Raw genomic sequence first — 15,737 nt, forward strand, 5'->3', positions numbered from 1 at the left:
CCTGTTACCTAGAGGCATAAAATGGGTGTAAAAATAGTTATCGAGAAACATTAAGAGCCCACAGCCAGAATACATTTCTGTCTGCAAACTGCGACAGGCAGGCACAAGAACAGCCTTATGCAAGTGCACAACCTGGCCTCAATCCCCCAAACCATGTTCGCATGAGGCTCTGCTGCTGGGTGTGTGCAGGATTGGGCCCACAAGTGATAATGTGAACTGCTACAGCTACATCTGATTATCCTGCAAGGGTTGCTTGAGCCCTGCGGGTTCCTCCCTTTTTCTTATTTCCCTTCCAAGTGTCAACAAGAAGTACCGAAAAAAGTGTCAAAGTTGGAGGAAGGGGGAAAGGAGATCTTAAGTATGTCTTGAAAAAATATAAATAAACTTTCCCACTCCCATGGTGACTGATATATTTGTCAACTGATCTTTATGGGAAAGCGGTAAAGAAGATTTCCGATACCTCAGTGACATATATTCCCACTGAGGAACAACGTTTGAACCGATTTCTGAATTTTAAAATTATTGAGAGGAGGGATTATCACAACCAAGAATAACTGTGTGTGAAAGGAAATTGATTTCTCATCTGCTAATAATTTATTTTACATTATTCGTAATCATATTCCAAAAAGCACATATTCTAGAGCAATAAATAGTTCCAAGAACTGTCCTCATTTACCCTCCCCACAGCATTCTTTGGACTTGCTTAATTTCACAGCCCAAGGCTGTTCCGGGGTTTAGGTGAATTTTATATTGTGCCTGTTTAAGACGACAAGCCATCAAAAAGCTGCTGTTGCCTCCCTGCCAGTGCAGGTATCCTACCAGCAATGGCTCCCTCTGCTCTCCCTATTAAAAGCTCTCCCCTGCTTATTAATAAGCATTTTAATTTGGTCTGCATCTGTAGCATTCAGGTGTTTCCATACCCAGCCTGTGTTTTCCTTCTGAACAGGCTGCTGCTTTCTCTTCTGGCTTAGGGACACTTCAGAAAGTTTCCCCAGTGCTCCTTGTTCTGAATTAGCTGGGACAAGAGCTGGATTTATAAAACAAGCCAGTGGAAAACAGATCAAATGAACAAACTGAACCAGAATGAGCGGATATTCACGGGACATTGAAAGGCAGCAACAGTGACGGTGAAGTTGGTCAAGCTGGTTAAACCCTGCTGCCCCACCTGCCTCCCTTCCCACAAGGTCCCTGGAGGTCCCCTGAGTGCTGCGGGAGGAAAGGCAGAGGGACCACACATTTGGACTGCTCAAAGTTATTCACAGCTGTGATTTCTAGGCACCACAGTAAGGTAAATAATTAAAAGAAAACAACAGGATGAGTCATCCTTAACATTTTAGCTGGTGGGTTTTGTCTGTATGGATCAGTGAACTACCCAAAGGTGTGTGGACATGTATTTACTCCACAAAGAAGGAGAAACTGAGGCACAGACTGATTAAATAACATGTTCAAAGTCATAGTGACAGCAAATAAGTTTCATGCTCAAATACATGGGATGGCAGCTGCTGAGTTTAGCTGCTTCTGGAAGGAAACTTGTATCTGAAGTCACTGGTTTCAGTCAAAACAAATTCTTGCCCATTGAAAAAACTTCCTTAACACCCTGGGCAGAAAATCTCAAGACCAAAATTCCTGGTGAAAGTTGAGAACTGAAAATTCATGTTAAATTTATTGTTAAATATATTCCAGATATGGAAAGTGGTCAACACTAAAGGATGATCTTTAATTCCTGGCTTTTAAAGCAGTCCAGGGAAGCATTGTGGGATAAATAGCAAAATTCCTGACTTCCATATGAATTCACCAACATTTTCACACTGTTCTATCTTAGCCTTGTTATTTTGGGACTTTCTTCAAAACCATCTAACATTTCACCTAACAGAGATGAAAAAAACCACTGTATTTAGGTATCTTATTTACCAAGTACCTTTGAGCCACAACTTCCAAACACCTTTGTTTGTCATTACTTGAAAAGTCAAAGCATTCAGCTAATTAGGTCTTTTTTTTCCTCCACATTGATTCATCTGCAAAGTATTCAGCCACCTGCATTACTGGAAGCAAGAGGGCATTCACAAACAGGACGGAAATCATCCCCAATTCAACAATCTAAGATTTTTCTCAAAAGAGGATAGATGGCTATAGGAATTTAGGGTGAAAAAGGCCCTCCTGGGTCACCCTTACCAGTTCCTGTGATCGGAAGGACCACAGTGTGTCCTCCTCCTGCTGAGGTTACCGAAGGCCACTGCATCTCTGAGGGGCTCCTGCCTAGGCAGGTTTCAACCACACTTTGGGAAACCTGCTCCTTTTTCTAGTGGGCTGTGCCCTGAATGTCATCTCCTTGAGATGTGCTCCGTCCACACCACGGTCCAAGGCAGAGAGTCTTTTGCAAGGTATAAAGAGCCGTTCATTTGGCAGAAAGACCCAAGGACCTCAGGCTTAGCCTCTTCCCCAGGCTTTCAAGGACTTGAAGCCAGATTTTCCCACAGACCTTCTGCCTAACCTTGAACAAGCTGCACTTAAAGTCTGCATCTGCTCTAAAGTGAAAGATCACCCCTGAGGCTCGGCCAGAAGCCAAACTTACAGACGGCCATGCTCTTCGCTTGGTGGAGGATTTGGATGCTCACCCTGGTGGCAGTTCAGCTCCACTATCTGCAGGGCAGGCTGTGAGTACAAGGTAGATGGGCCACTGGGGCTGTGCCTGTCCCCCATATATCTGCCTTGTAAGAGTCACCTGGTGACTGAGGCTGGGGAGATAAAATGGCCCAGGGATCTTAAAAGGATCTTGTTACTTTCCACCGCAGCAGATGGGATTTGCAGTGCAGCCTGCCCATAAGGGCAACGTGGATGTGCAGATTTGAGTTTTGGGATGCTGCAGGCTGCTGTTCCCAGGATAGCCAAGCCAAGGTAGGTGTTAACATAGCTCCTGAGCTTCAATTTATGCCTGCAAAATGAATGCTAGCCTCATGGGCTGCAATAAGGTTGTAACATGCTTAAATACTTCATTAATGAGGACTCTCTAAGTACCACAGAGACAAACAAGATTTTAGAGGAGCAGAAGCCTTTGTGCTTTCCCCTGCTCCACAGGGGAGAATTTCAACTCACTGTCCAATTTGCAATTGCTAACAGAAAATTCTGCACATGGAGATGGATTTGCTAGCACAGTTTGTGCCTCTGTCTAATTGTTTTTAAACTTTGCATCTTGGGAAGAATTAGCAATCATGCTTTGGTGGGTCCCTGTTCTTATAGTCTTCAGATTTTTAAAAATTTTCTTCCTGTGATATCCCATACGTTTCTATTGCTTTCAGGGAAGCAGAGCCGAGTCATCTTCCAACTAAAATCTGTTAATTCACAAAGCCCATGAATCTACTGGACAAAGCATTTGCAGTCTGTTGTAGAGGTTAAGACAAATTTCCCTAGTGGGGAGAATTATACAGGAATAAATGTAAATCTGGTGAACGTGATTATTTGTATGCTTTTTAACGATACACGCAAAGATAGATTAATTTTCTTAGGGCTTTTTTGAAGAGAGGAGGAATGAGAAGGTGAGAGTTGGAGGATATCTATATCTGATTAAGACTACTGACGCCAGGTATTTGCACGGAGCCATTCCTTTGAGCCTTGCCAGCACTGCTTCAGGTAGACCAGGGAAGTTGAGATGCAATAGTAGCTTCTACCACCCTTCCTGATTTGGCTCCTGCTATAGCTTAAAAACACTTCAAGGTTTCTTTAACTAATAGTGATAGATAACCACTGCCAAAGGCCACACCGTCACCCAGGATATGCCCCCACCACCCACTTTGCCATGCACACCCCTTTGGCTTCTGTTTTAAAGTCCCCTGTGTGACCTTAAACGTGAGACATAGGGTGGAACATACAAAGATCTGGTCTATGACGGCTGTAGAAAAATTCTGAGCTATTTAAATTGTTGTGCTTAAAACTAACATTGGCTCTGTTTTTGAAGTGTTCTTAAATCGTCCTACTCAGGGAAAGTGGATAAAAATATCCCATCACACCTGGTTAACTTAGCCACTGCTTTTGAGGATAGGTATTTCAAGGTGTTGTCCCCTAAACTGCTTTTTCCAAGCATTTGACGGGTTAGGTATTTTAAGATTTAGGCAATGTGCACCAAATCAGAGAAAAGGCCAAGAATTCGTGGCACTTGTGTCTGGTGGAAGTATCAGAGCCCCATTAACTGCGGCACTGTAACATCTATCCCTTTACTTTTGCTTCCACAAAAGCCTCTGAACTCATTTCTGTCAAGGGAGACTGGTTCCTTTTCCATTGCTCTATTGTAGGCTTGTAATCTCAAGCAGGCTCCTAAAAATAGAAACACTAACATCTGTGCCCTTCTAATGTCAGTAAAAGCAGGGCATGAAGTGCTTTAAATCAGACTCCCATTCTCTGGAATAAGGAGGATCACCCTTCTCTAGTCAAAAGTCACAGATGGCAGATGTTTGGTTTTATCCCCTTTGGCCGTTGGCAGTGGCAGATTCAGAGCTGCTGCAAAGCGCTAAGGCTCTGCACCAGCTCTTAGCTCTGGGAAATCCCGGCTGTCTGCTCTCATTCATTCTCTTGAAGCAATCGTTAAATCTTTCCAACGTTCCCTTCAGGCTCTCTGTTCCAAGGCCGCAGCTAGAAGAATGTCTTCACACAGCCTTAAAGTCCAGAAGTGCAATGCAACCTCAAGGCATAGACTGAAAAAGTGAATGTGAAAGTTTTGGGGTTTCTTTAATTAAAAAAAAAAGGAAACAAAACAAACCCACAAAAAACCCTACCACTAAATTAACGTGATTGCCGGCTTCCCCATGCATGAAGAGACTTGATCTGCTCATTCCTTTGAACATCAAAGCCAAAAAGTCCTGTGCTTCCTTCTCTCCTCATCCTTTTTTTTCCCTCAACAAACTTCCTTATTGCCACAGAAGCACCAGCCATGAAGGCACTGAACCTCTGGGTTTGCAATGGGTCATACAATCTGTACGGTAGCTGGTGCTTCCCATCTACTTTGCCTACCTTGAGCCTGCTGATAGGCATGACTGAGTCACACACTGGCTCATTCATGATGGAGTTTATAACCGTGGTTTCCGAAGGAGCTCCAGGTGCCTTTGACTGTCTGAAGCTTGGATGGCCATCAGCAAAGGGCACCCAGAGCCTTGGCTACTCCTGTGGTTCTCTGGCCCTTAGGATCTCACCTGCAATGAAAGGGAGAGGGCCCATGAGGGCCAAGAGCTTGAATATCAGAAAGCACACACTTCCCTGAATAAGATTCTGCTGTGACTACTGCTACTGTACTTAAATTTAAGAGTTAAATTACTTTTCTTCCTTTCCTGACTGGCCTAGCCTTAGCACACCCAAGGCAGACATGCGATATGGAAAAACACATCTTATTTTTTAAGTTAAGGGAAGGCAAAGGAAACATAGTCAAGGGCTAAGTGAAAGTAGAGGACAAGAGCATGGAAAAATTTTCAAGCTGACTGATCTGCAGGGGAAGGACGAGTCTGAAACAGAACCAAAGCTGCGAACCAGACCTTTAGAGTCGTCTGAGGTGAGACAGAATCAGCAGAGATTTCATTACTCACAAATCCCTCCAGATGCCTTAAATAATTCATAGCAAACACTGGGACATAAAGACCACGAGTCCCATTAGGAGGCACATGGTATTGTTTTTGTTCATTAGGGTGAGTCACACAAAACACATTATTACATAAAGTGGGATGTCTCATTAATTACATCAATCTGGGGGCTATAATGTACCAGTGCCTAGAAGAGCTTTGGGAGACTCAGTCCTTGTCCTCGTTGTTCCAGAAAGCCCCACAGGTTCTCTCTGCAGAAAGTCACCCATCACTCCTGCCCCAGCTGTCGCTTGGGGTCTGGCTGCCAGCACCCTTGCTATGACTCTGCCCATGGGTGCCAGCATGCATTTCTCCAGCAATGTCACCTCTCCCATGAACTGCTCCCCGAGGATGCGAGTATCCTCGTGCTTGCCCCACACAAGCAGAGCACAGCTCCAGCTGGGCACCCAGCTCTGACACCAGCGAGGGAAAACCCACCCCTGAGCTGAGCTCCTGCCACCACCATCAACTCCAGGAAGATAACGGAGAGTAAAGGAGGAGCGTTTATCACTATTGCGCTTGGAATAACAAGGCAGCGCTGCACTGTGGCTTTCAGAGCGAGGGGAACTGAAGCATTTCAATGGCAGCTGCCAGTGTTTGCCCATATGGGCAGGTGGTAGCTGTGCCTGCCAGCTGGAGGGGAGACCCTGGGACCCCAATTCCTAATGCATGCTGTACGTGTGCAAACATCCACGAGGGCCAGCCCTGCTTGCAGCTGCACAGGGGTGCCATCCACTTCAGTCCCGCCACCTGCAGTTTCCAAATGAGGGGAGCTTGAATTTCATGAAGAAAAATAGGGGGTTGGGTTTCCTTTACTACACAGATATTGCAGTGCATGAAGAGAGTGCCCAGATTCCTAGGGCCTGAGTCATCTCTGTAGAGACAGGAGAGAAACCCTCCCTGGGGATGTACCAGGGATGGGGAGCTGTAGGCAGGCAACCCGTCCCATCTGTGCAGCCTCTGCCCACTGTTGGAGCTCAGCAATGCAGCTCCCTCCCACTTCTTCAACAAAAAGAGTTGTTATGGGAGACATACACCACTTCACTTCTCCACAAACTCAGTCTTCAAAAATCTATGTCGTCCTGTGGAAGCCCACTACAACCTCAGGGTCATGGGGTGGACTAAATAAACGCCCCAGGTCCCCTGCACCCTCCTTTCTACTGTCCTACAGCTTTCCAGGTAGGACTGTGACCAGTGATGGGTGCTTGTACCCTGCAGTGATGTGAGACAGAGATCAGGGACATGAATGGGAATTAGATTTCACTGTTTGGCACAGAAGAGGATCATATAAATAAGTCAGGGGACCATCAAAGTCTGCACTAACATAACCTTTCTGAACAGCATTCACCCTATGCTTGGTTATATCCGGACTATGCACTACGGATATTACCAAAATATTGCTGCCAGGATACAGTGTTGGTTGCCTGTAGAGAAAGTGTAGAATTTACTGGTGGAGAGAAGGGAAAAGGTCAGGGAACATCCTCGCATATTTTGCTCTCTAACAGCTAGTCCTTGTGACTGTATCAATATGCAGTCACAACGACAGGGACAGATGATCTAAAACTCCCTGCATTATTAATATATGGTGAAAGATGAGGCAGCTATTGTGAAAAGTATCTGTTTGCATGTTTAATATATGATGCTCTAACCTCAATGCACTGCTACTGATGATGCCGTATTAAGACGCAGCTAACCTTTTAAGAAGTCCCACGCTGAACAGAACAGGAAACATTTGCTGAGTTCAAACACTCCTAAATGTTCCAGGCTTGGAAACAGGACTGTTAAGATCAGGAAAACAAAACAAATACAAAACAAAACAGGGAGGCGGGGGGAGAAAATGCAGTGACAAAAGCCAATGGAAGTGAAGTAGAAGGAGAAACAAAGAGAGGGGAAGTGGAGGTGTGGGGAGAGAGATCAAGGTTTGTCCAGACTCCACCAACTCCCCTTCTGTCAGCCAAGTTAGGACTTCAGCTCCCCACATGGGATACCCAGACTGTGATACAGAGCGATGCAGCACCACAGCTCGCAACGTGGGAAGGTGCTTTCTGACTCCCCTTTGAGCCTCCATCTCTGCAAGGCACCATCCACTTGTGCATGCCTTGCCTAAGAGGAGCAGTTCACCCCAGCACTTCAAATACCAGATTCTCATCCTGTCATTGTGTGAAACTCCATTCATAGCTCCGGTCTGGCTTCTGGAAGGGGCTTTCCTCATCTCGAGCTCAGCCTCATGACAACTAGAAAAAATAAGCAGTGAGATTCCTCTCTACAGCATCAGGGGAGCAGGAAGAAAGGATAGCGTAGTGCAGTGACCAAGGGGGTCATTCTCCTCCATGAACCCCTGAATGGCCACATTGTACCTGATCATGATGTCATCTAAAGAAAGTATGAATATGGCAGAGCCAGGCCTTCAAGCTCTGTAGTAACCAAATCCCAGAAATACTTTATCCTAAGCTCTTTAACATGGGGTGACTGAGCAACACATGTAGAAACTAGCCTTAATGCTTGCAGACAGCAAGGAGTCCAGGAGCCATGGGTTTCTTCCTGTTATGGTAAGCTTAAATAGAATTATATGGTCTTCAGTTTACCTTGCCATGCAGACACATGAGGCATGGATTTCTCTGAAGCCAGAACATCACAAGCTACCCAAACAACCTTGTCATTGCAATTTCACAATTTCTCTCTTTTGTGCATCTTTGAGCTCTGACTGCAGTGAAATTTCATATCCTCAGCCCACTACCATCTGGAGCAAGGTTCAGACACAGTCACAAGCATAATGGGAAAGGATATTTCTGGAGAATGGTGGGAAGGTTAACGATGAGTATGCTTAGAGCTGGCGATCTCTTTCTGTATCTCACTGTGACACTCTGGTCTCCACCGTACGATCTGGAACCACTAAGTGGAAGTTACTGGGAAGATAACAAGAGTTCTGAGATCCAACAGGAATTGGGGACTACAAAACCTCAGTCAGCAATGCAGGGAGAGTCTCCCCAAAGGATTTTCAATCTGAAATTATCCTGATTCATCCAGGAGACGGGAGCAGGCCCTAGACCATCTGCAGAGCAGAATATCAGAAGGATATTCTCAGAAGGATGTTCTCAGCAGCTGCAGGGACTTTGAAACTCCCAAGTTCGGGCCAGCTCAGCTCTCAAGGGGACAAAGACGAATGGTGTTCAAATGGGTTAATTCCAGGTTATGTTAAGCTTCACAAGGAGTATCAAAACCTTAGTTATCAGGGTTAAAAATGGACATCAGAGGATGCCTTGTAACCTCCTGCCATCAAGAAAACAGGTGGTACCCATTGCTTTGCACAGCTCGAGTAACACACCAGCTTTCCAAACTGCCCTCCAGCTATGGGCTGGATTGCTGTGTACTGGCTTCAGCAATGCATGGCATCTCCTTGAACGGCTTCAGCTCTCTGACAACCTTCTTTAGCCATTTCAGTGTTCTTGCTCTTTCTGCTGTGGCCCTGCCTTACAAGGCTACGTTCCTCCAACACTCCACAAGGCAGAGACCAGGAAGGAGAAAAGGAAGAGAGATGCTTAATGCCTTCACTAGTAGGTGTTTACAAGCCCATATCAGACAGGCTGTTTATTTCTGCTGGGCTTAGCTGGAGGTGCTTGGATGCTTTTATATGACTTGACATCCACCCCTCAAATAACCGACCCTGCATCCCCAAAAAGGCCAGAGACAGACATATTATTCTCTGATGCTATTTCTAGCATTGTCCAGCAGACACCACAGGGAAGAAGAACAGCTGCAGCTCAGGCAGTTTTACAAGCTGTTCCTGGCCCAGCCATTCCAGGCAACGCCTGTCAGGTCTGAGCGAGCCGGACTCCGGTAATCGGGCAAAGCTGTTGTTTGTTAGCCCCTCGCGGTCTCTTGACTTTTCATCTTGATTAAAGACTATGCTGAACGATAGAATTAGCAAGGCAGGAATCCTAATCCTTTTGCCGCTCCTGAAATCCAGTCGCCTGCCCACTGCACACGTGGTCATCCTCAGGGCTACCAATTAGTGGCACCAGCTGCTAGCCTGGATGCCAGGGCCAGGAGCTATTAGTGCACAGACCATTAGCTTTAAAAGGCATTTGGAACTTCTGAACGTATTAGGGTTTGTGTGACTGACGTACACTACAGCCATATGTGGCTCACTGTCCTTTCTGTCAACCGTTTTTTCACCAAAAACGTATTGGTTTATCGGAGCAATCTAGGTGGAACATCTCATGAAAGAATCTTACCAAGAGGATTCAGTAACTGTATTCAGTTAAATAGTTGTTACCTGCTTTAACTAACTTCCTTGGCATCTTTCCTCTGAGTTAGGAATGGCAATGGGTTGTATGAAAGGTTGAATATCTGGACTCTATTTTTAGCTCTGTCATTTGCCCAGTTAATGGTTCCAGGGAAGTCATTTCATTCCTTTATGCTTCAGCGACCCCATCTGTAAGATGGTAACGATGAGTCTGTACCATAGGGTTTTGAGATCTATGCTTGTAAAAAATATAATAAAACTTAGAATTACCATTACTGCCTAAAGCAAGGGTGGAGAGGAAGCCCCATGGGCCTTTGCATATTTTGCAGCAGTACCTGCATGGATTTTTTTTGCAAATCCTGTCCTGCTGTGGCATCAGACCTGGATCCCCCCTGCTGACCTTGGCGATCACTGTTCCATGCTCAGCTCAGGTTAGACTCCCTGTTGTGTCTGGGTCCCCAGGAATGGTGGTACCAGCAAGCCGTGCAGGTCATTTCCCAAGAAGATGACAGGAGATGATGACAGAGGGTGCTTTCATTATGCACTTTCTGAGTGATCAATCCATCAACACGGCAAGAGGGATCGAGCCATTGACTTCAGATTGTTTCCCTCACACTGCCTTCATTTTCCCAGTCACAATCGCAGCTCAGTGCTGGGTAAATCATGAGCTACTCACCCCTCTTTGCATCATTACTTGAGTCAACTGGCACATCTCTACTCCCCCTCTGACTCTCCCCCTTCTCAGCCTTGTCGCAGCCGGCATCTAGGAGGGATTCTGCCATGCAGGACCTGCTCTTTGTGAAAATTAATAGAGTTGGACTGGAGTTTACCTGAGCATACTGCTAGCACACTGCTTACTTGTTATTTGAAGCCAGTGCAACTGCCAGGAGGGAGAGCCAGAACACCGGGCTATTTGCTATGCATCTTGTGGCAGTGGGTCCCGGGCAAACACAGATGGAGGATGTCCATCAGGAGACCACCTGGCTACCCAACCATTAACCCTGACCTACAGGGATGAGCCAGGTGGCAAACCAGAGCCTTAACTCTCAAAAACAAGTTAAAAGCCAGGTTGTCTTACCAGCCTATCAGAGCCCACTGCAATCTGGCCCCGGGGACAGCCTCCCATTTCTTTCCCAGCTTTTTGTTTAAAGCAGAGCTGTCATGGAATTTGGAGTTCGAACACAAGATTCCTTTAAAAATCTCTAAAGGGACTTTATAATGTGAAGTGCTGATGAAATTTCCAGGCCTTCCTCTTTCATATAGCTGGAAAATAACAGCAAAATCACTTTTATCACTTTTAAAAATATTTTAATCTTATGCCCCTTAGCTGGATTCTTGACATGTAAACATTAAATCAGTGTCATTCTAAGCTGGTCTTTTTATCTCGGGTCTGGCAGATTTTTCAGGCTCAGGACAGTTCTTTTGTCATTTGAAATTACTCTTCCCTCAGTAAGACACACATCCTTCTACTTACCCAGATGGTCTCCTCCTCCAAGCTAGAATAATGTATTTAAATTTATCCAATGGTTTTCATGACTCAGATTTCCCATAACTGGATGGTTTCTAACCGTCCTCTGCTCCACCTGTTCAGACGTTACAGCAACCCTCTCCCTGGCTCACAACCTGCAATGCTGCTGTTCATTAGTGGAGTGCGATTGCTGTTGGGTCAGGGAGAGGTTTTTAGCTGGTTTAGTCTATCATACAGCAGTTCTAGAGCAGGTTCATGTTCACGTAACCCATGGTCTACAGCTTGGTCCATGGCAGTTCTGGAGAGAAACCATGGCTTTTAGAAACTGCTTCAAAGTTTTGTTTCTTCTGGGGAGGAAGGGTATGTCCTGAAAGCAGACTTTTCAATCTCCTCATCAGACAGATGGAAAACTAGACTTTTACTCCACCCCAAATCTCTATCCCCTGAATATTTCTCATCAAACTACATATCCAATCCAACAGAAAACTCATTCAGCAACCATGAACCCAGCAACTTCACTGTCTACATAAACAGATTTTCTGGTTTGTACCACAGGAGAGAAATGCAAATCCTTGCATACCAATGTTTCATCATCTGCCTGGATTGCTTCAAGAGAACAGGCAGTGATTTTAAATAGCATATAAGTCATCAAGGCACCCCTCATTACCACTGTTCATTGAGACCCGAGCTCCTACACTACATGCCGATCAGCATTTCGGACACTGAAAATGCCGCCAGTGTCTTCCAAATCACAGGATTCCTTCTGGAGCAAAGGTATTTTTGGAGAAAAGCATCCTAAATGATACTGACATTCAAGAAATCTTTTGAAATTGCTGGCAGGCATGAGTGGTGGCTCATCATAGCCTGGAGCAGCTGAAAGCCAGATGCAGGAAAAGCAGGTGAGGGAGGATGAAGTGAGATGAACAAGCTCAGAGAGGGGAAGGAGTGGAAGGAACTGGTGCAAGAGGCTGGATATTGGGGTTGGATAGGTTTCAAAGCTGCTTGAGTAAGCTGTTAGATTGGTTTTAAAATGTAGCTTGGAGTTTGAGAAGGCAGAAGTGAACTGAACTGCAGGATACTGTCCTGCCACCATCTTCCATAGGCTATTCCCAGCTACCATAGAAATTGCAGGCCATTTGAAACCCTTACTCTGCCCCAGCCCAGACCCCACAGGGCACCGAATGCACAAAATTCAGGCAAGAAGCTTGCTTCAGAGAAGAACAAACGATGACCAACAAAGTCTTGCTTCAGTAGCCCAACAACACTGATGATATGGCACAGTTTACTGCAGCCAGGGTGGGCTGTATCAGCTACCTTCCTAAAAGTAGACAAGCAATGAAATGTCTAGAAACAGAAGTCCAAATGAATGAGAGATGCTGCATGTTGGAAAACTAAACCTCTTGCCATAAAAGACAAAACAGGAAGAGAAGACTATCAAGGGCAAACAGGCAAGCAATTAATTACAGAGTAAATTAGCTCTCCAACCATATACATAATCAGACAAGAAACATTATAAGCATAAGCCAGCAGTTTCAGTAGCAAAATTTTGACAAAATTCCCATGTATCATCCCCTGGCTCAAGCAACAAAGTTCTACTTGAATGTATCAAAATGGAGACATCGGGGAGCACCATCATCACCAAAGTCCTCACATCAGGGCTCTGATGGAAAGACGACCTCTGTCCATAGGACCCTTGTGTCATTTGCCACAAAAGCCATGAGACAAATGAAGCAAAAAAACTTCCCAGGGTTGAGCACTCCCCTGGTAAATTGTTCCCACTGTTTGAGACATCCAGGGACAGTTTTGTAGATTTGAATGTTCAGAAAGCTGTGAAAATCCACTAGAAAAAAATAGTGTTTTAAATAAATAAATAATCAGCCCCAGCAATTTTCAAGTTGGAAGAAGAAAAATCAGTAGGCACCGCTCACAGCTCTTCCGTGCCTCAGTTCCTCAATTACAAAACAAGACACTGTACACTGTGTCTGGGATATTGTTTAAAAAAAATATTTAAAAATCCAATCATGACCAAGAAGCACAGGTACCACACAGAATTACAGCTAAGAAGCAGTGAACCTGAATCCCACACAGGGTCTGTGAAGAAGGACCCAAGAAGAACAGGGAGAAACACTGCAGGGTTGCCCAAGCACTGAGCAAAACAAAACTTCAGCAGAAAAATCTGTGTGTTGCCACATATACGTGTAACTGCATAAGCTAATTAAAGTTATGCACATAATATTGAGGCATTTCCAAATATCTAGAGACAGCTTTGATTCCCAATATCACTTGTACAGGGTTCCTTGAAGTTACGTATGTGTTACATTGGGCTGTTACCACTTTTGAGGAGTAAAATGGGAAGATAAAGCCACTTTTTTCCTCTGAAATTCTATGCTGAGACTGCAGAGAGCTCTGGTGTCTGCCTTTTACAGCTGAATAATGAAACCTGGCTGGTTCCAGTAGTGTCCTGCTGCAGTTTCTGCAGTTTCATCTGAAACTGGCATGGAATTAAGTGGTGGAAATCAAAGAAGCTGGTGAGGAGGCTGAGAGTGCTTGAGCCTTGCTGGGTGCAAGGAGCTGATGCTGACTTTGGGTCACCATCATTCCTTGCTGGGGCTGGAGTTTCTGTCCTCACCTGAAGAAGGTCAGGTGCCAGCTGACGACAACCTACCTGATGGATAAAGGACAACAAGCACATAGCACCAGCATCAAAACCATAGCAAGGGTGAAGTGAGGTAGGATGCATCCAGGAAAGCCCCCGAGGATATGATGAGATGATGGGAAACATGCCTGCAGCCCACTGATGCACTCCAGGAGGATGGGTTGTTTTTCCAAAACAGCAGCAGTGGCAAAAGAAAACAAAACAAAAACAACTAAAATAGGGTTTTATTAGCTGAAAGCAAATGTTCTCTTCCCTGTTGCTTCAGCAGCCTAAGGAGAAGCATGCAGTTTTTGTCAACACGCCCGAGGAACATTTAAGGCTTTCAACATCAATGTGTCATTTCCCATAACAGCCCATCACCGGGGCAAGTCCTACAAACAAGCCTTCATGGCCATAATATATGTTTCAGTGCATTTTGCTGTCTCCAACAGAGCTCCCCAGGCTGCTTGCTCAGGCTCCAGGCTGCTGTCTGGAAACTGTGAACCAGCAGTGGCTGGGAGCATCTCAGCAATGGCAATCCCAAGGCTGCTGCTAATAAGACAAGTCCGCACACATCACCATCAGAGCTGCATTCCCCTCACCAGAGCCAGGCTGCCACGCTCACTTAAATCCTGCCTCCTACCCACCAAGGGGCGGTGGGTCAGGGCGAGCCCACACCACCATGGAGGTGACCTGGCCGGAGGGTGCTGCGAGCAGCTAGAGCTGCTGCAGGGACACCAAGGGATGAGGACCGGCACACTTGTGGGTAAGGAGTTAATGGGTAAATGCCAGTAGATGGCACTCAGGAATATGAAGCTGTGGTCCTGGGGCTTGGAAACCTACTGTCTGGCACTACCAACAGTTCCTTTTTTGCAGCTCTTTACGTCAGCTCCTGTGAAGGTTTTTTTTACCTGGATTCTGCCTTAAGCCATGGCCCAGCACCTCCCTGAGAAATTGTAACTGGACTTCGACCGACGTGCCAAGGCCAAAATAGTATCTGCTGTCTGAAATACAGGCATTTCCCCAAATAATCCAAATACTGCTGCATTTCTTTGTAGAGAAAAAGGGGGTTTTTCATGCTATGGATTTTGCTGGTTTTCAGCTAACATTGTAAGATCAGATTTGGCTCAGGCTCCCACACTTGTACTTAGCGTTTTTTGAGAATCAGCAAGGTTTGAACTACAAGGCATGTGTGCTGGGGTGACAATGCTACTGCAGTGCGTTGCTCTAACAAGTTTTGGAGCAGCACAGCAAGCGTCAATGTGCTCCCGTGTAACGCAGTGGTCCTGAGGCCACCCTGAGTGATCCTGGTGATGGAGGCACCATGTGAGGGACCAGACCCTGGTCTCACCCAGGCCAAGCAAACCAACTTCATCAAAACTACACCTGCTCCAGCCCTACCTGAATTTGGCCCAGAACTATTTATAATCCAGCTGACAGCTTTGTCTCTGAGGCCAGGGGCAACATACTGGAAATATGTGACTTCCCTATAATGAGTTTGGCAAACAAGGTAATTGCATGTCAGTCCTGCAGGTTTCATTAGTCTGTCTCTATCGACAGCAGGCTGATCTGCCTCTGTCCTCTTCAGTGTCTGCACGCCAGCACCATCCATCGTTCACTGTCCTCTTGGCTGCAGAGTCCAGTTTTTTAATAGGCATGGTCTGAACAGATTCAATAGGTGCCTGGTGCAGGGAGTGAATCTGCATCTCTGAACATCCTGAAGGATGACTGAGCATTAGGCAGTCCCATAAATGAGTGTCTTTCTGAGGTCTGATGATGGAGAGGCAT

Source organism: Pygoscelis adeliae, unplaced genomic scaffold (genome assembly GCF_000699105.1).
Source record: "Pygoscelis adeliae isolate BGI_AS28 unplaced genomic scaffold, ASM69910v1 Scaffold72, whole genome shotgun sequence".
Taxonomy (NCBI): domain Eukaryota; kingdom Metazoa; phylum Chordata; class Aves; order Sphenisciformes; family Spheniscidae; genus Pygoscelis; species Pygoscelis adeliae.